The sequence below is a fragment of the Eleutherodactylus coqui genome, chromosome 2 (assembly GCF_035609145.1).
Source record: "Eleutherodactylus coqui strain aEleCoq1 chromosome 2, aEleCoq1.hap1, whole genome shotgun sequence".
NCBI lineage: Eukaryota > Metazoa > Chordata > Amphibia > Anura > Eleutherodactylidae > Eleutherodactylus > Eleutherodactylus coqui.
The window spans coordinates 289,236,414-289,261,500 of NC_089838.1; the positions used below are offsets into that span (position 1 = coordinate 289,236,414).

General features: G+C 46.6%; 1 protein-coding gene across 2 annotated transcripts in view; it reads right to left on the reverse strand.

Moving 5' to 3' along the window:
- Nucleotides 1-24,765, reverse strand: part of LOC136612684 (volume-regulated anion channel subunit LRRC8E) — a 39,264-nt gene extending 14,499 nt beyond the window's left edge. Inside the window, exon 1 of one of the 2 annotated variants that reach the window (XM_066593198.1) lies at nt 24,315-24,765. The gene's annotated coding sequence lies outside the window, so the exon portion shown is untranslated. Of the gene's footprint in view, nt 1-2,027; nt 2,143-24,314 lie in introns of those variants that run through there. The other variant, XM_066593199.1, reaches the window with a different exon arrangement.
- Between the last annotated feature and the right edge of the window lie 322 nt (nt 24,766-25,087).

Consider the following 25,087-nt stretch of genomic DNA (forward strand, 5'->3'; position numbering starts at 1 on the left):
ATTAACTAATGATACTGATGGGAAAGGAATATGTGAGCTGGGTCTGTTTACCTCCTGATGAAATCTCCCAGGGCATCCATCCTATTAACTGGTCCATTGCCAGAGGCCAATCGCATAACAAAGGAGACAAAAGCAAGGAAACCATCTGTACTCTTCTGCCCATAAAGGTGAACTCCCAAGTTACCCACTATTACAGTATTACACAGATAGTCCATTGATTTCAATAAGCACTGTGAAATGCTTCATTTTTCCTACAGTGGCGCTATAGGGTTATTGTAGTCAAAGGGTTAACAACAGTCTATGAAGATACATGGGATTCTAGAGTAAGAGTCCCAAATCAATGATCATAAGAAGAACTTGGCACTCTGAAATACTTTTGTAATTTTGTTATTTAGGGTATGTTCGCACAGACGATTTGGGCGCAGATTCCTAAATCCATGCGAATCCGTTTCCCATGCACCAGAATGAGAATCTGAATAGCCATCTTGACAGCTCAAATTTTTCTCAGTGTTATGGGGTGAAAAAAAAAAAAAGTTGCGCCCCGTCACTTCTTAACGTGGATCCAGATTGGAAATTCTGCATAGAAAAATGTGGCCCATTCACAAGCATTAATCTACATGCGTGGATTTCTAAAGTCGGAATCCATGCTGGGTTTTGCTGTATGAACATACCCTTATTGCGTTGGAGATCCCACTTCCAGATAAGTTCTCCTTTCCCTATGTTTATAGGTGACCCTTCTAACAAAGAGGGCATTATGTAAAGTGGGCAACCAACACCTTCACCTCTACAGGGTTTAACACTCGGCTATCCCTGACTCCTGGTAGTCATGCCTATTTAATGAAGATTTGCCATTCGGGATAGCATTTTAATAGGACTTCAAATCGTCACCGAACTTTGTGAAAACTTGTGCTTACGTAATAGTTAATGTGCTTCCGCTCATAAAAGTCTATGGAGAGGAGAGGGGGCAGAGGAAGATTCTGTAAAGTGTAGAGAAGTACAGGCACACCCACAGAGATCCGCAGCTGAAGTCAACAGGAAATTATTTACTATCCCACACCTACTGAAATCTCAGCTGCACTGCTCAGTTCTTCTCTGGTGCCTTTCATGATATAGCTATGCCTCTGTTTGTGCTAGAGAGTTAGGAAGCAGAATATGCGGTTTTCTCCATGTGCATTGCGTAGATATAACAGCGGATTCCTCCCACCAGCTTAGAGACAACTGAAAGTCTGATACACAGTGTGGAAAATTGGTGAAAATGTAAAAAATACAAGCTACATAACTGCCAGAAATAATGTTATTCGTCATGCACACACGGTAGCTAATCCTACAAAATTATCGCAAAGTATGGGTACCCTTTATGTCTTCTTGGAGACATGTATTGGTTTGCAGAATAGTTTTCTCTGAAAATTCTACTTACTCAACCTCTGCCAAGCACAATTATATTTAAAAAGGGTATTCCGGTTAGTAGCGGCGATTTCAACTGGATGGGTAAAAACTGATAAGATTGGTGAAGGATCTGCTTGAACCCCTACTGATCCCGACAATGGGGTGCATGGGGGTCCCGTTTCCCTGCCCTCACTTACTGGTTTCTTTCCCCAATGCAATGATCGGACGGCAGGTCGCACAAGCACTGTGCAACTCTATATAGTGTCGATGGGACTGCCGGAGATAGCCAAGCACAGAGCTGGCCTGCAAAGCGCAGACCACAGAGTGCTTGTAGGGATGCAGAAAGGCATGTTATTGGAGGAGATGCAACATGTCAAGCACATGCATTACTGCAGTCAGGGTGGATATCGGCATGAGATCCTCACCGTAACAAGTACAGCACACCCAAGACAACTATTCCAGGCTTCTTGCATCAACATGCAGACCTACAGTATGAGTATATTTCAGTCCTATATTGGCCATGTTGAATGGAAAGTATTGAAGTTCATAATATAAATTATACGCTATACACAGGCACTACAACCACCAGCAAAACCAGAATACAATTCTCCAACCTCCTCAGACCAGAACATTGCACTTACCACATTATACGGTTTGCTGCATGATAAGTGATCTCTGTTCAGCCAGGTAATTGCCGGCCATTATAAAACTGGAGGCGGACATTCTCAGGACAGATGGGAGCCCGGTCCTGTCCCGGGAAGTATGGGACGCTATAGCTTTCTATCCTATAGTAGTCTTATGCCATTCTCCTCCTGCTCTGCATGTAGGTTGGGCTGAGCCTCGCTGGAAGGCATGCGTGTAACCTGAGAGTTTTAATAGGTCTGGCATTTAAAGAGACAATGTCTGCTTTCAGAGGATTTAGGACGGGAACACAACAGCGTTCAGTTCAATAAAAGCCAACAGCCACATCTGGCCCCGTTTTACGAGATGTTTTATAGGAACCAAAAATTTAATTCCTTTCAAAATTCCCCACAATCTACGTATTCCAGGTGTTTAGTGGCATTTGTCCATTTTAGGCTTATGGTAGACTGGATAATAAGAACACAAAAGGACATTATAGCAGCCCACCCCCCCTATTCCGCTAACTTAAGGAAGACCTGCCATGCACTCACGGCAGCGGGGGCTGGCTGCATAGCTTTGCAGCTGCACCCCGCTAACTTGCCCACATTCGCAAGGAAAAGCTCTTCTTAGATCCGGCTCCTGGAGCTGCGAGTTTGTTCATTGCCAATCTGTGATGTCAGCTTTTCTCCAACCACTGACATCATCCATTGACAGTGAGCGGTGGGGACAGCCCACTTGACAGATTCACAGCACCAGGAGCCAAACAGAGGAAAGACCAAGCTTGGAAAGTGTAGAAAGGAAATTTTTAAATCCTTAATTTTTTTTATTTTAGTTGGGTACCATGCCAATATCCAATATAAAAAAGCCTACACATTCTTTTTAATGGGGCCAGCCTTGCAACCGCCGACGCCATTAAAAACAATGTGCGATATCGCGAAAAGAAAGGACGTGTTGCAATTTTTTTCCCTGCATAGCATCACAACGATATGCCAATCTAGTACTTTAAATCTTCCTTACCATCAGAGGAGGTAATTTGTGGCACCTCCTTACTGATGTCCGAGTAGTAGGGGTACGTTTACACGTAGCTGCACTTCCTCTCTCATGCAAGTCATGCAGGATTGGGAGAATATTTAAAAAAAAAAAAAACAACCCCCCCCCCCAACAGCAGCATAACTTAGTTTTTAATGAAGTATTTGCGCTGCACGGAGGTGACAGGTTCCCTTTAACCAGTTTTAACAAATGCCCATTAATTCATAAATGATGTGTGGATAATAGCCGCAAGCTGCCCCACTGTAGACACTATACTGTAACCATGAAGACATAGGGCACATATCACAGTGTACAGATACAAAGAACATGTGATTTTTAATATTTGACTAAGGTTTTCCATTACAGGGTCACTCTGGGGAATTCCTTTTAATTCATTATGTAGTTTCACGGTAAATAAAATCAGCTATTACCTTATTAAGTTATTTTCTATCTGATCATTTCTGGAGTCCCACCCTTCAGGTGGATCATGTGATCAGATTATGACCACCTGGGAATTACTTGTCTCTATGTTCTTCCAGAAGTCACATTCATTAGCACATCCTACATTAAGAAACTGCATGCACTGTATCAATATGCTCTTCATAGGGGGTGCAGAAACACCTACCCAGTTACTGATGATACAGGAGCCTGCTGTCAATTATATTGAAGATGACAGTTCATCCTATTAAATGGGCTTTAGCTTATTTAGGAGAAGATCTGTCCTCCCAGTAGGTAGAGATGGTACTGGCTCCAGTTGGTCATGTGATTGGTGCTGATGAATCATGGAATTGATAGCACGGCACAGAGGAAAAGAAAGCAGATCAAGGTGAGGTCTGATAATTAACGTACAGGAGATGGCACTGCATGGGAGGGACTACAATATACATTATACCGTAGCAGACGTCCAGAGTGTGACAAACAGTTGAAGGGTGCACTGATGGAAGAATGTGTTTTCACCGGAGTGGCTCTTTAAGGTTGGAGCTAAAAACGGACATCTAGCTAGATCAAGTGAATCTAGATTAGAGGTGGTTTGTCAAACTGTATCATGGCCTTGAATTGGGACTATGGGAAAAAAAGGGTTACTCACCAAGTTAGACAGTTGATAAAACCTGTGAAACACCCATCAAGAAAGAAGTGTCCAAACTAACTATGAATTGGGAGGCCAGAAACTGCAGATTACAATCCCATTAAAGAGGCTGTCCCACGACAACACCTTTATATAAGGTTATAAAGAGACGACTGATAGGGATCCTCTGGGACGACACCCAACCCTACGAATGCCAACAGTGAGCTGAAGAGCCATCCTCAGCTGAAGAACAGGCCAAGTACGTGCCGTCCCTGTAGAGCTGAATGGGACAATGAGGCTTCTTGGTAACAGTGGGAGTCTGAGGACCCCCTTCCCCAACAGTACTATAGCATTACTCGGATGCAGATACAGTGGTAGAGACAATGCTTATATACTAGCACACCTCCGTATAGAAGGGCAAGTATCACACAGCACATAAAAACCCTTACTTGACGGGGATAGCATCACTGACATCACACCGCGCCTCGGGCTCTTTACGCCACACCCTCTGTTTTGTAATCAAAGTAATATAGAAAAGAAATTATATTTAATTATATTTCTTATTCTGGCATCTAAAGACAGTTAATGCCACAGGTATATGGGTGCAACCCAAGCCTGGATGTCACTTTTGAACTATCTAGGTCCCCTTTGCATTTTGATTTCACCGTTTCCTAATGAACACCATCGGTGGCTACAGAAACTGATTCAAATGTCCTAAAGGGAATCTGTCTGATATTTTGAGCCCTAAGCTTATAGGTTTAACGTAGGTGCCACAGTGAGTCCGGGGATGTAAGGTTTACGCTTACCTTTCCCGCAGTCCCTCGGTGTTAGCTGAATGCTTCTGGAGGACTACATGGTGTGCACAGAATGAGTGGACTATTGTGGGTCTATGTAGTCTGCGGAATGCATTGCTGGTTTGATAGACAACATGGGAACGGCTGGGAAGGCAAGTACAAAACTTACATCCCCGGACTCCGTGCGTCTGCTACTTTGAGGCCATATGCTTAGCTTATAGGGCAACTTAAGTAGCGGACCGCCCCTTTAACCTTCATCTTACAGACCTCAGATCAGAGAAGTCTTTGGCTGGGAGGCAGCATGCTGCAGCAGGAATCTCACTGCTTGGTAGAAAATGGATAACCAGGTAAGCCAAAGGTGGCCATACAGATTACAGTAGATGTATTGTACCCAAATCTGCTGACTTTGGCGCATCTAGGTGATCTCTAATGTGTATGGATGGGGTGTCCTGACTCTCCCCTAACTGCAGATGTCATAATGATTGGGCAGTTTGAGTTCAACTATCTGATCCTTTTTTTCTTGGGCAGTTAGCGCTACCATCGGTTTTCTTCCTTTCCTACATTCGGAACACATGCACATTAGCAGACTGTGCATGTATACTGGGGAGGGGGGCAGTTAGTTGTCAGTCAACAGCCGCCCAACGTGTATGCCCACCCTGAACCTCACCCCGCTGTCAGTTTCCTAGAGGAGATAAGGAGAATATGGGCAGACTTTGTAAAGTCCCACTTAGATGGTACGGCAAGTCATATAAATGACTGTACGAGCATGGACGTCACCGCTAAGGTTGTTAGCGCTCGTGCAGAGCGTTTAGACAGGCAGATCTCCGCTGGATCGCGGGCTTCTTGCTCAGCGTTTAAAAGCATGTAGAAACTGAATGAGAGTGCTGTTACACAGGAGCGAGTATCGCTGGATAGCTCACAGCGTGGCCGTCGGGCCGGCTGCAGGAGAGTTCTCTCCCTGCCCCTCTCCATTTACTGTAAGCAGCGGCCGTTCATCACAAGACAGCTGCTGTTTACACTGAATGATGGGCTTTCGGATCTTACGCAAGCTGAAACTGAACGACTGGATGATTTCTGCATGCTTTTACACGGGACGATCATTGTTCAAAACCCCGCAGGAGCCTGAACAACCAGAGCGATCATCATCCAGTGTAACAGGGGCTATCGTAGTAGCACTCAGAATTGTATGTGAAAGGGTGCGACCGGATTATAAACCGTAGCAAGGAGCTGCGGTAAGCTTATCACACCAATAGTAGTATCCACAGTAGCTGCTCAGAGATCTCTGGTCAAATATTGACAGCAGCCTGTTCCCTGCTGGAGTCTGGTATCTCACAGGACTCCAATCTCTGCATGAACAGTCACTGATAAACCATGCATGTGAATACCTGACTGCTGAGTATGAGGTATTGTTCTCTGTTATCAGCTCTATCTCCATACAGCAGCCATTGTCCACTATGTTTCAGTGGTTGACCATTAAAAGGTCTTCTGTAGATAACTGTAGAAATCACCAGGAATGCTGGCATTGTATTGGCATGTTCTTTACATTGTCCTCTGCTATCTACATTGTCCTCTGGTATCAGCCACTGCACATTCAAAAAGACCCCAATGCAATGTCCATACAAAAAAAAACCATTCTGACACTTGGGGCCCTTCTACAAAAAACAATTATTACTCAAATAATCATTGACGCGCAAAAAAATTAAGTATATTGCTCAGCAAAAACATGGCCGGCGACTGAAAGATAATTCATTCGCTTATCTTCATCGGTCCATTTTATGCACTCATATAAACCCTTGCTCTTTGCCAGTCGTTCCGTGTAAAAGGTGATCGCTGGTCAATAGGAAACCATTCCCAGATCTCCCGACAGACCACTGATGGACTGAATGAGCTAAATGATTACCTGTATGTGTAAACAGATGTCGCTGGAAGGCAAACAACTAATTTGCTTGTTTTTAAGATTAATTGCTCCATGTGAAGGGACCCTTAGAATTGTCGTAGCTATGCATACCGAGTTTCCCCAAAATAAGAACTACCCCGATAATGAGCCCTACCCCGATTTTTTTTGGAGAGGGGGAAACTGTGTTTAAAATCTAAGCCCATCCCTGGGGGCTTTAAATACCCCACCTCCAGCAAGCGAGTGCTGTGATTAGATCACGAGCGCCGCTGGCTCAGCTAATCAGAGTCGGCGCTCGATTATTCACAGCCATTGAGTGAATGACATCAATGAATGGCTGCGATTGGTTGGCTGAGCCAGCAGTGCTCATGATCCAACCACAGCACTCGCTTGCTGGAGGCGGGGTATTCAAAGCCCCGTTAGTTACCAGGAAGAGAATATTGTCAGTGCAAAGGACACGGCAGTCTGCTGCAGCGCGAGGCACCGGGACGCCGTCGACTAGGTGAGTATAAAACACCCCCGAAAATAAGACACTGTGCCTCTTTTAGGGCAAACATTATATAAAACATTGTACTTGCAGTTTACTTGCTCCAAGGGCTGGGTGATTAATCAAATTCATTCAATTTATTACTTAGGATCCTCATGATTCTGTTTTTAGACAAAAATTGGGAAATGTAAATCTATTTTTTATTTCTAAAGCTGGTGGACCCGCGCTACATGAAATAAATAGCGGCATCCCTATAGAGCAGCCAGCTCCGCCCTATAGGCACACTTCTGATAGGACAGTTACGGGGTGTCTGGAGTCAATCCTCGAAAGGAGGCAAAGCAGAAAGCCTCCCTTCTCCACCGCTGAGACTCTGCCGCCATCGCCACTGGGCAACTGTGACGCCCCAATGATCTGGAGCGGAGGCATCGGGTGGCATATGCAGAGGTGGATGGAGAAGAGACAGGAATGGGGTGCCGGCTCGGCAGCGTACTATAAGACAGATGCGGGTACAGCAGCCACTCGGTCCTGCACTCAATCTCTGCTGGCCGGCCAACGCTTAAGTAAACATGCGGGGGCTGTCATGTCAAGGGCAATTTACACGGAACGATTATCGCTCAAAACTCATTGAAATGGCCCATGAAAATGTAAAGAAATAGTTTAGTATTCGCTCATTTCTAATTATCACTTACTTTCAGTCAGCATAAAAAAAAAAAACCATCGCTGGATCGCGGAACTCTCGTTACGTTTAAACGCTCCCTGCTCAGCCTTTCACATAGAAGGTCAAGCATTCAGCAATAAGCCCACAATCCAGCGGTGATCTCTGTCTAAATACTCTGCCAACGACCCTAGCGGTGATGACAGCACTTGCGCAGTCATTCAGGTGACTCTCGCCCCGTGTAAATGGGAAGTTCTGAGCGCTTCTGTCAGTGTGTAATCCGCGGATACGGCAGACATCCCGGCCCTAGGTAAACTTCTCCCAGCATGTAGTGTGACAGAAATGGCAGATGAGCCTCCTTGCAAATACAGAACTGGTGGACTAGATCCCCGCGGCACCGCGGCTTACCTGCTAGATTCCATGCTGGGAGAAGCTCATGGGGCGCCTGTCGCAGCAGCTCATTTCTTACAGAAAACAACTAGTATGACCGTTATCCGGCCCTTTTACTCATCACTGATACGCGAGATCGCTGGCCTGACCGACAGTAACACCGATGAGCGATCAACTGCACGGCCGGTGGCTGCTTACAGAACCCCGCTGGGCTGCTGTCCCCAATCACATCTTCAAGTTCCTTTAAAGGGACAAAAAAAGGTTTAAAAGAAAAAAAAGAAGAAGAAGTAGTAAGGCCTAATTCAGCCGGCTATGTGCGTAAAATGCTGCGTGGATGATGCAGCGTTTTAGCAGCTATCACTGTGTATGGCAGCGTAGCACTATGCACAGTGTGACTGTTCGGTTTTCTTTTTTTTTTTATTCTGCGCTCTGTCTTATAGCGGTGTTGCATATGCAACGTCACCCATACGCACCGTATTGTGTATGGACATACGCTATTCATAGAGAATAGGGCGGTTTGTGCGCGATACGTAGTGAAACCGAGCAAGCGGTGATCTTTTTCATGCGCATATCTACATGCAACGAATACACGCTAAGGGCTTATTCAGACGAGCAGATTTCACATCAGAATTCTGTGAGCCAATCTGAATTAGCCCATAGGTGAATGGATCAATGCATTTTCATTGACTCCATCCACCATGTATCATGCAGACGTACATAGCGTGTGTAATACATGTTGAGATCACAGTCATGTGAACGAGCCCTAACGATTTCCAAAAGTATGAAATAAAAAAAAAAAAAAAACCCCGATTTTAATTTTTGGCAAAAATCACCCAGCCCTACGTGTTCTAATAAGAGTAAAGGGCCATTTAGGCATAACGATTATCGGTCAAAAGATGTCACTCAAGCGACTTTTGAGCGATCATTGTGTCATTTACAGTGCAAGATGATCGCTCAAGATGAGTGATCACCTTGCGCTGCCAGTGAAGGACGCAGAAGACAAGCGGGGTGTCACCGCTTGTCTTCTGCATACAGCTGTTCCTCCGCTCTAAGCGCCCGGCTGTTATACAGCCCGGCGCTCGGAGAGGAGGATGCAGAAGACAAGCGGGGTATCCCCGCTTGTCTTCTGCATCCAGATGTTTTCTGCACAGAGCGCCCGGCTGTTATACAGAGCTGGACCGCTCTGTTCTTCATACCAAGCCCGTTATCAGAGAGCAGGATACAGCTGAAACAATAGTATCAGCTGTATCCCGCTGTGAATCCCTGATGAGGCTCATTGTCGTCTTTCAGCACACTGAAAGACAGCTATAAGGCTGGGTTCACACAGGGCGTATTCCCGTCGGAAATCTCGCGGTTCGGCTGCAGCAAAAACCGCGAGATTTCCGCCGGGAGAACCGCTACGGAAAAAGCCGTGGTGGCTTTGAAGCGGCCCGGCCGCTCGCTTTTCTGTTGCGGCCGGCGCTCCATAGAGGAGAGCGCGGCCGCGACGAAGATAAACAAAAAAGAAAAGTAAATAGACATGCTGCATCTTTTGAAACCGCGGCTGCGGCCGCCGCGGCTTCAGCCGGACTCACCGCAGCAGATTGGCCGTCCCGTGTGGACGAGATTTCTCAGAAATCTCGTCCACATGACTGGCTAATCCCGAGATTAGCAGCCGCGGGCGGATGTGCCGCGGCGAAATTCCGCACGGCAAAACCGCGGCAAATCCGCCCTGTGTGAACCCAGCCCAAGTGACAGCTTAACGAAAACTGCACAATGTCAGTGCAGTTACACACAACGATTATCGCCCAAAAGACTGCTTTTGAGCAATAATCGTTGTCTAAATGGGCCTTAACATATGAGGACATTGCTGTTTATACAATTGCCTAATACATACGTATTAAAAATGCCCATTTAGGGCTCATTTACATCAGTATACACACATAAGCACACAGCAGGTATGCAATGACATGCGTACTTAGTGCATAGCGATTGGCAGAAATTTTTTCGCATGTATAGTTCACACAATTCAAGTGAGCATCAACATGGGAGCCTATGGGAGATTGGTACGCATGCAAAACCAGCGCACATGATACTCAGTGTGAGCTCAGTCTGTAAAAAACTACAAATACAAACAACACACCATTTTTACTGCATGCGTTTTTTGTGTGTGCCTTTTTGCTGCAGGCGTTCTGTTATTTTACATCCATGTTGCATCTGTTTTTCACACATGCAAAAGAAAAAAAAAAAAAATGATGTTTTTTTTTAATGCACATCAGCCCATGTAAGGCTGGGGTCACACAGTTTTGCTAAATCTCGTCCACATTGCTCGAGCCGTGGGTGGAATTACCGTGCGGACATTCCGCATGGAAATCCCACGGCAATTCCGCCCTGTGAGAGCCCAGCCTAAAAGACATGTCTGAAAACCCCAATTTAATTCAATGATCCCGTGTGCTGTCCATATTCAGTCAGTAAAAAACACAAATACATATGAATCGGCCCTAAGTGTAGAAAATCACAGAGGTGAGGAAAAAGAAAAAACAAAACACATTATTCACTGAAAAAGCCAAATACACAATACCTGAAGGTCTGCAAAGCAGACACGGTCGCCATAGGCACGATCGCCATAAGGCAAGCACAATCGCCACTGGCACAATCGCCGTAGGGCAGGCGCAATGGCCTTAATCCCTGAAGATATGTAGTCAGCCAGACAATAATGTGTGGAGGAGCAGCTTGTTCCTGGCAGGCTAATATGCAGTCACCCACTCAACCCAGCCCAGATTGGGGAGGAGTGACTGCATATACTAATAGCCTGCACATGTGAACGATACCAAAGATGTCAGCCATAGATGGGTGGTGACCCACCATACAGGATATCAACCCTGGCTGATATGACAGCGGGTTGCCCTGTATCTCTAAGGTGGGCCACACTGGTTGACATCTTGGGCTCCCCCACCAACTAGCAAACTACATACAAAAGTACTAATGCATACTAATAAAATGCGGTTGTTGGTACTGCATTTTGGCTCATATTCTGGGTGTAACACCTGATACCCTATTGCGGTTCTACTGGATCAAACTATAGGTGATGCAAGTCTGGTTCAGTATTTCCATGAGACTCTGGGACTTGTGGCCATCACACTGATCCTAAAATGTGGTGGCCTTCGTATCGCCTCTGTTAGTCCTATGAAAGAAAGTTTACCCAACACTCTCTAAAATCCTTAACAATCCCCCTACCTGGCCCTGCTGCTGGAAAACAACCAGGTACTGATTGGTTGAGTACACAAGGTGGCGGGTTTAAAGAGTTAAAACACACGCTTTTCCCACCCGTTAGGGGGCTTGATTGGCCCTTTGGCCCAACAATCATCTCCTCCAAGTGTATCTGGGTCCTCAGCTACATAGTAATTAAATATTAGGGTATGAGTAGAGGGCTTCTTCCATCCAGCTTCTGAAGTCACAGCCAGGTGAAGACAAACGGTTGTCAAGAGAGCCATTGGATGTGGCCAACGGTGGGAGAGGGGACAGGTGAATGAATCTTGTTCTTATTGGGAGACAATCAGATGTATGGAACTAGGCTTATGGCATTGTGTATATACAGGGGGATTCTCTCACTGGGAAACCCAAACACTCCTCAATAAGTGAATCATTTTGTCCGGTTCCCAATGGACGTTGCCATGTATTTCCCTTGTATGTTGGCTGAAGCATTTGCTGAAAATGGTCCCTCCAGCATCCACTTTTGTATGCGAGTCTGTAAATTAGTGAAGACGTCTGTTAATGTGACATCAATAATGGCAGCAACCTTCAACCGTATCACATCTTTGAGGGCGTCAACTGTTCCTAGCTTATTGCTGTATACACGGCCTTGAGTAAACCCAACAAGAAGAAATCCATTGGCATCAGGTCTGGTGATCTTGGTGGCCACACAAGTTAATTGGTCAACTAAATAACTTTCTGTTCCCTCATGCTCACGTTAGATGTGCAGTTTGTTGCGACATCTTCTTGACAGTAGCCTTCCGTTAATTCGTTATCTGTTAACCTTACTCTTCACCAATGAGTGACCACAGGGTTGTGTCGGGACACTTCCTTCATCAGATTTATTCTGAGACGCCCTTTGACCTTCTTTAGAATGAACCCGATTGCCAGTATTCACAAACAAACACAGGTTGTTTAACAGAGTATGTGTTTGTGGCACAGAGTCCAATGCCGGTTTGGCGGTCAGGTCTGTCGTCACGGGTACAGTCTACTTCGTTGAGAGGTGTGATGGTTCAATAGGCACAATCTTTATCCAGGTCAGTTATGGAGTATTTAGGCTTCTTCGTGAGAATCCCTCTGTAGAACTGTACAGTGTGGCAGCATTATTTATGCACTTTACTATGACATCACTGCATGTCCACGGGAGTACACGCAAATGTACATATCAAGTCCATGACCATCTGTCTTAAGAAAATCCTGCATACACAGTGTTTGCAGCCAACTGGAATGGGTTGCTCATTTTGTTTCGGCTTGTTTCCCCGTGGCTGAACGGCTCCGTCTCTCGAACAGTGCCGGACAGGCCCCATTGAATATAATGGGGTCCGCCTGCTTTCCGCCCAACTGCCTGGCTTTTGGACGGAAGAAAAAGCGCTGCATGCAGTGCTTTTCCTTCTGGTATTTTTTGCCATATCCAAGCCTAACCCCATGCAATAAATCTGACGCTTACGAGTTCACCTATATCTATGATCTCCTCGCTTACGAGTTCACCTATATCTATGATCTCCTCGCTTACGAGTTCACCTATATCTTCGATCTCCTCGCCCTTGCCGTGAGGAAGTACTACTGCAAACACTCGTCATACTAGGTTTTGGTGCCTTTTCTATTTATGATAATTGCTAGGTGTAAACGGACCTTTGGTGAAACAGCACTACTTGTGGTCACACAGGGATACTGCAAGAATCTAGTACCCTGGCAAATAAACTACAGAATAAAATGTTCCTAGAAGAAGCTATTATCACAGCTCAGTTGGCAAGTCTGTATGCCCGTCTAGTGCCAAGCTGTTCTTTCTTGTTGGTGAACATAGGTGTCACATACTTTGTGTAATAGGTTTCCCAGCTGTAGTCCACAGAATAACTGTATGATTGTTGGGATTTGAAGGAGGGGTCTGAGCAATGGGACCCTCTCAATCCTGAGAATGGGGGTCCCATGTCCCACTTCCTCCTTACAGCGGGCTTACTGTACCGGATGGAATGGATTGCTGGTCGCACATGCACAGTACCGCTCTATTCACTTTCAGTGGGACTGTGGTGGATAGTCGAGGTACATCAGCTCCAATGAAATGAGTGGCGGCTACACATGATCGGCCAGCTGTCCATTCAATGTGACATCCCTGCAGAATAGTCTCCGCAGTGATAAGAAAAGGGGGACATGGGATCCCTATTCTCAGAATCGGTGGGGGCCCCGGTGGTTGGACCCCCACCAATCAGTTATTCCATATCCTTTGCTTAGGGAATAACTTTAGATTTTGGGATAACTTAAATGTAAAGGCTGCCAGTACAGACCAAATGCCTCTGGCATCGGAGGTTTTGCTACAATTGTATCCAGTGTAGAGAATCCTCTGTGAGCTAAATACATCAGCTCACATCTGTCTCCTGTCCTGATAGTTTGCTACAATGTATCGGTCTAGTATCACAATGTGTGACTCAGAGGCATGACTAGGATGGATACAAGTGTATCAAACCCTAAGCTGTGAGAAGCATTGGACCTGTACAGAGCGTTCAGCTTCTAGAGGTAAATGAGATTACCGCTCACTGACATGAAGCAGAGATCTTAAAAATAGTGAGAAATTGAAACAAAGTATATTAGTAAAATACAACCATGTATTAAACAGGTCTATGCTGTGATGCATTACATATAGTACTCCTATAGACAGAAGGTATGGCCTGTCCCCGCAGCATGCTCGGTGTAGTGAAGCGTGCAGGAACCGCAGTCTATCATCAGTATAGGGGCTAGCTTATGTGATGTATTACACCAACCCAATAACTCTTTCCTTTCCAAACGTGCTTCACCGATCCCCAGATCATTCTCTGCTGTTGTGAGCCCCCCGATCTGCCACTCCGCCACTCAGTACATACATGGGAACGCGAAGGAACATTGTCCATGGACAGAAGACCTCAGCAGTAGTGATAGTCATAGCTGCAAGTGACTGGATCCTGTTTAGGGGGATCAGAAAACCTCTTTAAAGGGGTATACTGGTAATACAAAGTTATCCCTTACCCACAGAATACGAGCCATCTGAGCAGTGGGACTGCCACTGATTGCCAGCTGTGGAGCAGAAGTGTCTAAAACCGCATTTTACCGCAGTTTCAAGCAGCGCTTTTGAACACATGGTACAGAGTCTAAATCTGTGGGACAAATCAGTCCCTAAAAGAGTTAAAAGGACTGTCATCATCTAAGGACAGCATAAGCTAGTGCTTGCCATGCTGATTATAATGCTATATCTGCTGTGTGGATCTGTGCAGTAGTTTTGGAGAAACTTACATTTTATCAGTGGCAGCACATGAATACAGGACAACAGGAAGTAGTCCACAGCCACCCTGCCCTCCAGCCAATGATTGACTGCTGCCTATTATTGTGGATAGAGAAAGCTGACAATCATTGGCTGGAGGGCCAGGTGGGTGTGGCTAGTTGCAGCTAATGAATATGCAGGACTAGTTCTGTGTCTGGGTGCTACTAATAAAATACAAGTTTCTCCAAAACTACTGCACAGATCCACACAGCAGATATATCATTGTAATCAGTGTGATGGGCTCTACTGTATGCTGCCTCGGTGAAGATTGCAAAAAAAATGGCGACAGTCCCTTTAATTTTTAAATAGTGTCTGATAAAGTAGGGAGGAACTGATTTACTGTTACAACAATGGCTGAACACAAGGACGTCTAGCAAGATACTAGAGGATATAGCGCACACCACACTTGCTTCTACAATTCAGATTCGTGTGATCTAGCATTTCTGCGTTACACTGCACAGGTCGCCCCTCTCTAGACTACTTTGAAGAGGGCATGGCAAGAATGTGGCATTGCACACACCATTTTCCGGTACAGGGCTTCACAGCAAAATTTTTGGATCCATTTGGATTTTTTGTAGATGGCGTTAAAGGGAGGCGTTCCTCGAGTTTTTTTTACTTTCTTCTACTCACAGCAGTCATCCAGCTTTGACAGCATTCCTTTGCATTAAAGCGACTCTCTGGTTTCGGGACAATGCTCCATGCTGTGACCAGAGGAGAGGGGTAGATCACTTACAGTTATTCTTCTCTGATGTCCTTCTGATCAGCTGGTTTAGAGTCCTGTTTTTGGCTGTCCAAGATGGCCAACAATCTTTAGACTACCTTATATTCCCCATTGTGCATTGTACTGTTAGGGCAGTAGAGAACAACACCTCCAGGTAACACACCCCTGCCCCTCCTGTCCAAAGACCAAATTTTCTCTCAAAACCGGAGAGTCGCTTTAACTTCTATGAAATAAGTTACAGTTTCTGAGTCACAGGTTGGGGTCGGCTGCACTTTTGATGACTACACATGTTGCCAGCCTCCTGTGGATGATGACTGTTCCCAGGACAGAAGTTGTAAGATTTGCCAACTTCTCTGATTTGTGCTGCTCCTTGTCATTTTGTTGGAGTGTCTGCAGGAAGTCAGCAGATTGTTTGGACTCATATTTACATAGGAAGATGGGTGACACATAATGCTGGAACACGTGGAACTGATCGAAAAACATACAGCGACTTCTGGTAAAGAGCCGGACATTGGCCAGGAGCCGAAGTATCTGGGAATTCACTAACTGTGTGTTGGTTTGTATTGAGGTCTATGGGAGCTCTCATGGAAGGTCTATGGGAGCTCTCATGGAAGGTCTATGGGAGCTCTCATGGAAGGTCTATGGGAGCTCTCATGGAAGGTCTATGGGAGCTCTCATGGAAGGTCTATGGGAGCTCTCATGGAAGGTCTATGGGAGCTCTCATGGAAGGTCTATGGGAGCTCTCATGGAAGGTCTATGGGAGCTCTCATGGAAGGTCTATGGGAGCTCTCATGGAAGGTCTATGGGAGCTCTCATGGAAGGTCTATGGGAGCTCTCATGGAAGGTCTATGGGAGCTCTCATGGAAGGTCTATGGGAGCTCTCATGGAAGGTCTATGGGAGCTCTCATGGAAGGTCTATGGGAGCTCTCATGGAAGGTCTATGGGAGCTCTCATGGAAGGTCTATGGGAGCTCTCATGGAAGGTCTATGGGAGCTCTCATGGAAGGTCTATGGGAGCTCTCATGGAAGGTCTATGGGAGCTCTCATGGAAGGTCTATGGGAGCTCTCATGGAAGGTCTATGGGAGCTCTCATGGAAGGTCTATGGGAGCTCTCATGGAAGGTCTATGGGAGCTCTCATGGAAGGTCTATGGGAGCTCTCATGGAAGGTCTATGGGAGCTCTCATGGAAGGTCTATGGGAGCTCTCATGGAAGGTCTATGGGAGCTCTCATGGAAGGTCTATGGGAGCTCTCATGGAAGGTCTATGGGAGCTCTCATGGAAGGTCTATGGGAGCTCTCATGGAAGGTCTATGGAAGCTCTCATTACCCAGCTAGTCATGACCAGTAAGTTGTCGCTGCCGTAGTGTGACTGACTGCAGGTCTTCAACTACAACGCCCACCAGACTAATATAATACTTGTGCAGCACAAGAAGTTGTTGTTGAATAGACTGTTCCGTTTCTGTATTTTTTCTTATGGATCTGTAAAGCGATTCCGTCCCCCCCAAAAAAAATGACTGTCCAATTCCTCAGTTTCTATCCGTTTGTAGCGGTTCAGCCGCAGGGTCTCACCTGAGCATGCTCTGTTGCATTTGACAGATCCGTTAACGAAGGCCAAGAAGACTCTCCATTCGCTCCCATCTCTCACTGACTACAATGCGGTCACCTTCCCTTCTGTTAGGTTTCTGTTTTGTTCGGACACATAGCGCTGCAGCTGCGCTACTTATTCCGATAAACTAAAACCAAACACAATGGAATAGAATCGGACCATAGAAATGGAAGGCTAAACCAATGTTTTACAAACCCATTGGAAGGAATGGGGAAAAGCTGAACTGTTTAATTCCTTTTTTTCTGCACCCAAAACGGAACAGAAAGACGGAATGGTGCAAGAAAACCTAAACCAGGTGCGAACGGGCCCTTCCAGGTATATTACAGACACCAGCACTATTCTGCTTTATTACTACATTGCCTTTAATATAGTTCTACATCTGTAGGAGTACTTTTATATGCCCGGTGTCACACAGTACACGGTATTACTGCTGACTACGGATTTGTAATAGCATTCCAATCACCTTACTAATTAATTACTCCTATTAGGACGCTTTCACATGAGTTGTGCTCAGTTATTTATGATCCAAAACCAGGAGTGGAGAGAAAGTATAATGGAAAGATTCGCAGGTCTTCCATATTTTGGACTCACAAAAAACTGAACGCAAAAACTGTCATGTGAAAGTGCCCTTACACTACTACTCCGACCCCACAGTACTACTCTACTATCATACACCACTCACCCCCATTACTACTCTACCATCATACACCACTCACCTACATTACTACTCTGACCACGCAGTGCTACTCTACCATCACACACACCACTCACCTCCATTACTACTCCGACCCCGCAGTACTACTCTACTATCATACATCACTCACCTCCATTACTACTCCGACCCCACATTAGTACTCTACTATCATACATCACTCACCTCCATTACTACTCTACTATCATACACCACTCACCTCCATTACTACTCCGACCCTGCAGTGCTACTCTACCATCATACATCACTCACCTCCATTACTACTCCGACCCCGCAGTGCTACTCTACCATCACACACACCACTCACCTCTATTACTACTCCGACCCTGCAGTGCTACTCTACCATCATACATCACTCACCTCCATTACTACGCCAACCCCGCAATGCTCCTCTACCATCATACACGACTCACCTCGATTACTACTCCAACCTCGCAGTACTACTCTACCATCATACACCAGTCACCTCCATTACTACTCCGACCCCGCAGTACTACTCTACCATCATACACCAGTCACCTCCATTACTCCTCCAACCCTGCAATACTACTCTACCGTCATACACCAGTCACCTCCATTACTTCTGACCCTGCAGTACTACTCTACCGTCATATACCAGTCACCTCCATTACTTCTGACCCTGCAGTACTACTCTACCGTCATATACCAGTCACCTCCATTACTACAATGACCTCGCAGTACTACTCTACCATCATACACCAGTCACCTTCATTACTACTCCAACCTCGCAGTACTACTCCACCATCATACACCACTCACCTCCATTACTATTCCGACCTTGCAATACTCCTCTACCATCATACACCAGTCACCTCCATTACTTCTCTGACCCTGCAGTACTACTCTACCATCATATACCAGTCACCTCCATTACTTCTCTGACACCGCAGTACTACTCTACCATCATACACCAGTCACCTCCATTACTTCTGACCCTGCAGTACTACTCTACCATCATACACCAGTCACCTCCATTACTTCTCTGACCCCGCAGTACTACTCTACCATCATATACCAGTCACCTCCATTACTTCTCTGACACCGCAGTACTACTCTACCATCATACACCAGTCACCTCCATTACTTCTGACCCTGCAGTACTACTCTACCATCATACACCAGTCACCTCCATTACTTCTCTGACCCCGCAGTACTACTCTACCATCATACACCAGTCACCTCCATTACTTCTCTGACCCCGCAGGACTAATCTACCATCATACACCAGTCACCTCCATTACTACTCTGACCCCGCAGTACTACTCTACCATCATACACCAGTCACCTCCATTACAACTAGGTACCAGCAAGAAGGTACTTTTAGTTCAAAATGTATTTTTATTAAATATTTTACACATTACAACCAATGTGATGAACGCATTTCCAAGTTAAAACAGTGCTGAAATTTACTCCTCATCGAAACCAGAGTCGTGTGTCATGACTAATATCGATATGAGAAGTCACTTCACAAAGGGGGGAGAGGCTCATTCTCAAGTCAATCGCTTAACAACCAAATTTGTGTTTAGTTAGGCATAACTCCAGCCATGTCTCCCGAAACATCAGCCATGTCTCCCATGTAGTATCATCTCTGGCCCTCAGTTCTTCCATACGGCCCATTTCATCTAGGGCTGTCACCCAATTTACTCTCGTCGGTAGAATCTGGGACCTCCAAAGCCGAGGTATCACTATTTGCATAGCTAGGAGGAAAAACTTAAGGATGCTCCTCTTGTTAGCTCTAATAGATCCCGGCAGGATCGACAGAAGTGCCATATCAGGCGCCAATACCAGAGATCCCCCGTTCAGAGTGTTGTGCAGGGCCTCTCCCTCCAAAGTGCCAAAATCTAAGGACAGGACCACCAAATATGTGAGTGTGCCAACCTCTTCAACACAGGTCAGACGTTCCCGGATAGTATCTAGCCAGGCGTGCCGGGGTACGATACCACCTTGTTAATAGCTTATGGTTGAGCTCCTGATGGTTGCCCGAGACCGTCACCTTATGGGTTAAACACATTACTTTGGCCTATTCATCCTCAGTCACAGCTCGTCCTGGTTCTTTTTTCCATGACCTCTTAAACCCCCCCACCGGGGTCCAGCCCCACCCCGGCTATCAGGATGCCATACACTGTGGAGACTTCGCCCCTCGACCTCTGAGAGCTCCCACACATCACCTCAAAGGGGGTTGATGGCGATGTCAGGGATTCCCCTGGCCGCAGCATGTCTATTTTTTTTCCGCTACGGTTGCGCTGCACTTCTCTGCTCACTAAGAGTCGCGGGTTTTGAAGCAGCGATTTCCTGGTGGAAATCTTGTGGTTTGTCGCTGCAGTAAAACTGCGAGATTTCTGTGGGGTTTCCGCCCTGTGAGAACCCGGCCTTAGACATTCACCTTTGTTAATACCGTGAATGATTTATCTGTCTGTATGAACGGGCTTCACAAGCGAACTCCATTGTGCGACTGATAAGTCAGTCAGTGTAGCCGTCCCCGGAGGCCGGTCTCACAGGCGTTTGGGCAGCGTTTTAAACATCCACTAAAAACGTCTCCACTGACTTTAATGGGACTTCTCATACGCGCACTCGGGCCTTTGGATTGGTGTTTGTTCTAGTTTAGTGCGTTCTAACGCACCGCGCCCCCGCTGTAATGATGGAGCGTCGGTGTGAGAGCGGCCCAACTCCACTAATGCTACAGGACAACCACTCCTACTTCATCTACACCTCCTCCGTTGGACTACTAAGTACTACATTACTGCTACACGCTGTGAGTTGTAGTCCTTCTCAACATACACTACCGTTCAAAAGTTTGGGGTCACCCAAACAATTGTGTTTTCCATGAAAAGTCACACTTATTCACCACCATGCGTTGTGAAATGAATAGAAAATAGAGTCAAGACATTGACAAGGTTAGAAATAATGATTTGTATTTGAAATAACATTGTTTTTACATCAAACTTTGCTTTCGTCAAAGAATCCTCCTTTTGCAGCAATTACAGCATTGCACACCTTTGACATTCTAGCTGTTAATTTGCTGAGGTAAGCTTGTGAAATTGCACCCCACGCTTCTAGAAGCATCTCCCACAAGTTGGATTGGTTGGATGGGCACTTCTGGCGTACCATACGGTCAAGCTGCTCCCACAACAGCTCAATGGGGTTCAGATCTGGTGACTGCGCTGGCCACTCCATTACCGATAGAATACCAGCTGCCTGCTTCTGCTGTAAATAGTTCTTGCACAATTTGGAGGTGTGTTTAGGGTCATTGCCCTGTTGTAGGATGAAATTGGTTCCAATCAAGCGCTGTCCACTGGGTATGGCATGGCGTTTCAAAATGGAGTGATAGCCTTCCTTATTCAGAATCCCTTTTACCCTGTACAAATCTCCCACCTTACCAGCACCAAAGCAACCCCAGACCATCACATTACCTCCACCATGCTTAACAGATGGCGTCAGGCATTCTTCCAGCATCTTTTCATTTGTTCTGCGTCTCACAAACGTTCTTCTTTGTGATCCAAACACCTCAAACTTGGATTCATCCGTCCACAACACTTTTTTCCAGTCTTCCTCTGTCCAATGTCTGTGTTCTTTTGCCCATCTTAATCTTTTTCTTTTATTGGCCAGTCTCAGATATGGCTTTTTCTTTGCCACTCTGCCCTGAAGCCCAAAATCCCGCAGCCGCCTCTTCACTGTAGATGTTGACACTGGTGTTTTGCGGGTACTATTTAATGAAGATGCCAGTTGGGTACCTGTGAGGCGTCTGTTTCTCAAACTAGAGACTCTAATGTGCTTATCTTCTTGCTTAGTTGTGCAACGCGGCCTCCCACTTCTTTTTCTACTCTGGTTAGAGCCTGTTTGTGCTGTCCTCTGAAGGGAGTAGTACACACCGTTGTAGGAAATCTTCAATTTCTTAGCAATTTCTTGCATGGAATAGCCTTCATTTCTAAGAACAAGAATAGACTGTCGAGTTTCAGATGAAAGTTCCCTTTTTCTGGCCATTTTGAGCGTTTAATTGACCCCACAAATGTGATGCTCCAGAAACTCAATCTGCTCACAGGAAGGTCAGTTTTGTAGCTTCTGTAACGAGCTAGACTGTTTTCAGATGTGTGAACATGATTGCACAAGGGTTTTCTAATCATCAATTAGCCTTCTGAGCCAATGAGCAAACACATTGTACCATTCGAACACTGGAGTGATAGTTGCTGGAAATGGGCCTCTATTCACCTTTGTAGATATTGCACAAAAAACCAGGCATTTGCAGCTAGAATAGTCATTTACCACATTAGCAATGTATAGAGTGCATTTGTTTAAAGTTAGGACTAGTTTAAAGTTATCTTCATTGAAAAGTACAGTGCTTTTCCTTCAAAAATAAGGACATTTCAATGTGACCCCAAACTTTTGAACGGTAGTGTACATGCACCCGCACGGCCTACTATAATGTTATAACACCAGCAAATACAAAATAACGGGGGTCAGTGCTGATCACAGAAGTGGCCCCTATTTTACACACATGGGCACCCCCGTACGCAGCAGTACTCCAGTTGCACTTCTCCCCGTATGCAACAACACATGAGCGGCACCTCTCCCCCGTATACAGTAGTACATGAGTAGCACACTGTATACAGGAGCACATGAGCGGCACCTCACCCCCGTATACAGGAGCGGCACCTCTCCCCCGTATACAGGAGCACATGAGCGATACTTCTCCCCGTATACAGCAGTACATGAGCGGTACTTCTCTCCGTATACAGCAGTACATGAGCAGCACACTGTATACAGCAGCACATGAGCGGCGCCTCTCCCCCGTATACAGCAGCACATGAGCGGCGCCTCTCCCCCGTATACAGCAGCACATGAGCGGCGCCTCTCCCCCGTATACAGCAGCACATGAGCGGCGCCTCTCCCCCGTATACAGCAGCACATGAGCGGCGCCTCTCCCCCGTATACAGCAGCACATGAGCGGCGCCTCTCCCCCGTATACAGCAGCACATGAGCGGCGCCTCTCCCCCGTATACAGCAGCACATGAGCGGCGCCTCTCCCCCGTATACAGCAGCACATGAGCGATACTTCTCCCCGTATACAGCAGTACATGAGCGGTACTTCTCCCCGTATACAGCAGTACATGAGCGGTACTTCTCCCCGTATACAGCAGTACATGAGCGGTACTTCTCCCCGTATACAGCAGTACATGAGCGGTACTTCTCTCCGTATACAGCAGTACATGAGCGGTACTTCTCTCCGTATACAGCAGTACATGAGCAGCACACTGTATACAGCAGCACATGAGCAGCACACTGTATACAGCAGCACATGAGCGGCACCTCTCCCCGTATACAGCAGCACATGAGCGGCACCTCTCCCCGTATACAGCAGCACCTCTCCCCGTATACAGCAGCACATGAGCGGCACCTCTCCCCGTATACAGCAGCACATGAGCGGCACCTCTCCCAGTATACAGCAGCACATGAGCGGCACCTCTCCCAGTATACAGCAGCACATGAGCGGCACCTCTCCCAGTATACAGCAGCACATGAGCGGCACCTCTCCCAGTATACAGCAGCACATGAGCGGCACCTCTCCCAGTATACAACAGTACATGAGCGGCACCTCTTTCCTATATACAGCAGTACATGAGCAGCACACTGTATACAGCAGTACATGAGCGGCACCTCTCCCCTGTATACAGCAGTACATGAGCGGCACCTCTTTCCTATATACAGCAGTACATGAGCAGTACACTGTATACATCAGTACATGAGCGGCACCTCTCCCCGTATACAGTAGTACATGGGCAGCACACTGTATACAGCAGTATATGAGCGGCACCTCTCCCCGTATACAGCAGTACATGAGCGGCACACTGTATACAGTAGGGCATGAGCGGCACCTCTCCCCGTATACAGCAGTACATGAGCGGCACACTGTATACAGTAGGGCATGAGCGGCACCTCTCCCTGTATACAGCAGTACATGAGCGGCACACTGTATACAGCAGTACATGAGCGGCACCTCTCCCTGTATACAGCAGTACATGAGCGGCACCTCTCCCTGTATACAGTAGTACATGAGCGGCACCTCTCCCTGTATACAGCAGTACATGAGCGGCACCTCTCCCTGTATACAGCAGTACATGAGCGGCACCTCTCCCTGTATACAGCAGTACATGAGCGGCACACTGTATACAGCAGTACATGAGCAGCACACTGTATACAGCAGTACATGAGCGGCACCTCTCCCCGTATACAGCAGTACATGAGCAGCACACTGTATACAGCAGTACATGAGCGGCACCTCTCCCCGTATACAGTAGTACATGAGCGGCACCTCTCCCCGTATACAGTAGTACATGAGCGGCACCTCTCCCCCTATACAGCAGTACTTCTCCCCGTATACATTAGTGTTTCTCCCCCCGTTCCTGTTTTAGTACTTACCAGCAGTGACTCCGGCTCAGGACACACAGGTAGAGTCGCCTCATCCTCTGCCGGGCCGGACCATGCTGCCGCTGGAGGAGGGGGCGCAGTCCCGGGATCTCCTGTAGTGCTGAGCTCACGGTGAGGAGGAGGGCGGAGACGGGGCGGGGCCGGAGCTCCACACCTACAGCAGTGGGAGGCTGCGGTGTGCTCGGCGCTGTGCTGCCTGCGGGATGCCTCTGGGGAGCGGAGCACAGGGGCGCAGCGCTCATTGTGGTGCAGGGTTAAAGGAGGAAAAGTATCCAGGACAGAAAGTACTTCTTCAGGCCGGATAGCTGAGTCCGCAGGGAACAGAACTCCTGGATTACAAGGGGTTCACTTACATATCCGTAATTCTGCGCAAACAAACAAGCAGCACCAAAGGTCCCCATAGAAGTTAATAGGGGATGCACAAATGCGCACACAATACGCTGGGAGATGCGTGATGCGCTGCGTAATTCCACTGAAAAAACACCTGGAACTCATTAGACTAATTATCTATTTCCATTAGCGCGTCTTTGGTTGCGCAATTGAACCGACACTTTGTTAGCGCAAAAAGTATAGTAAAATATGCCGATGCGTGCAAAAAAGCATTGATCATTCCGCAAAAAAGCTACGCTCATGCGCGTGTAAAAACGCATACGCTAGTGTGAGATTTGGATTCAAACCTACATATAACCGCTTTCAGATGAGTTTATTTTGAGAACTGTACGGCCGGGCTCACACCTACGGGACGGATTCGGTATGCGGATTTC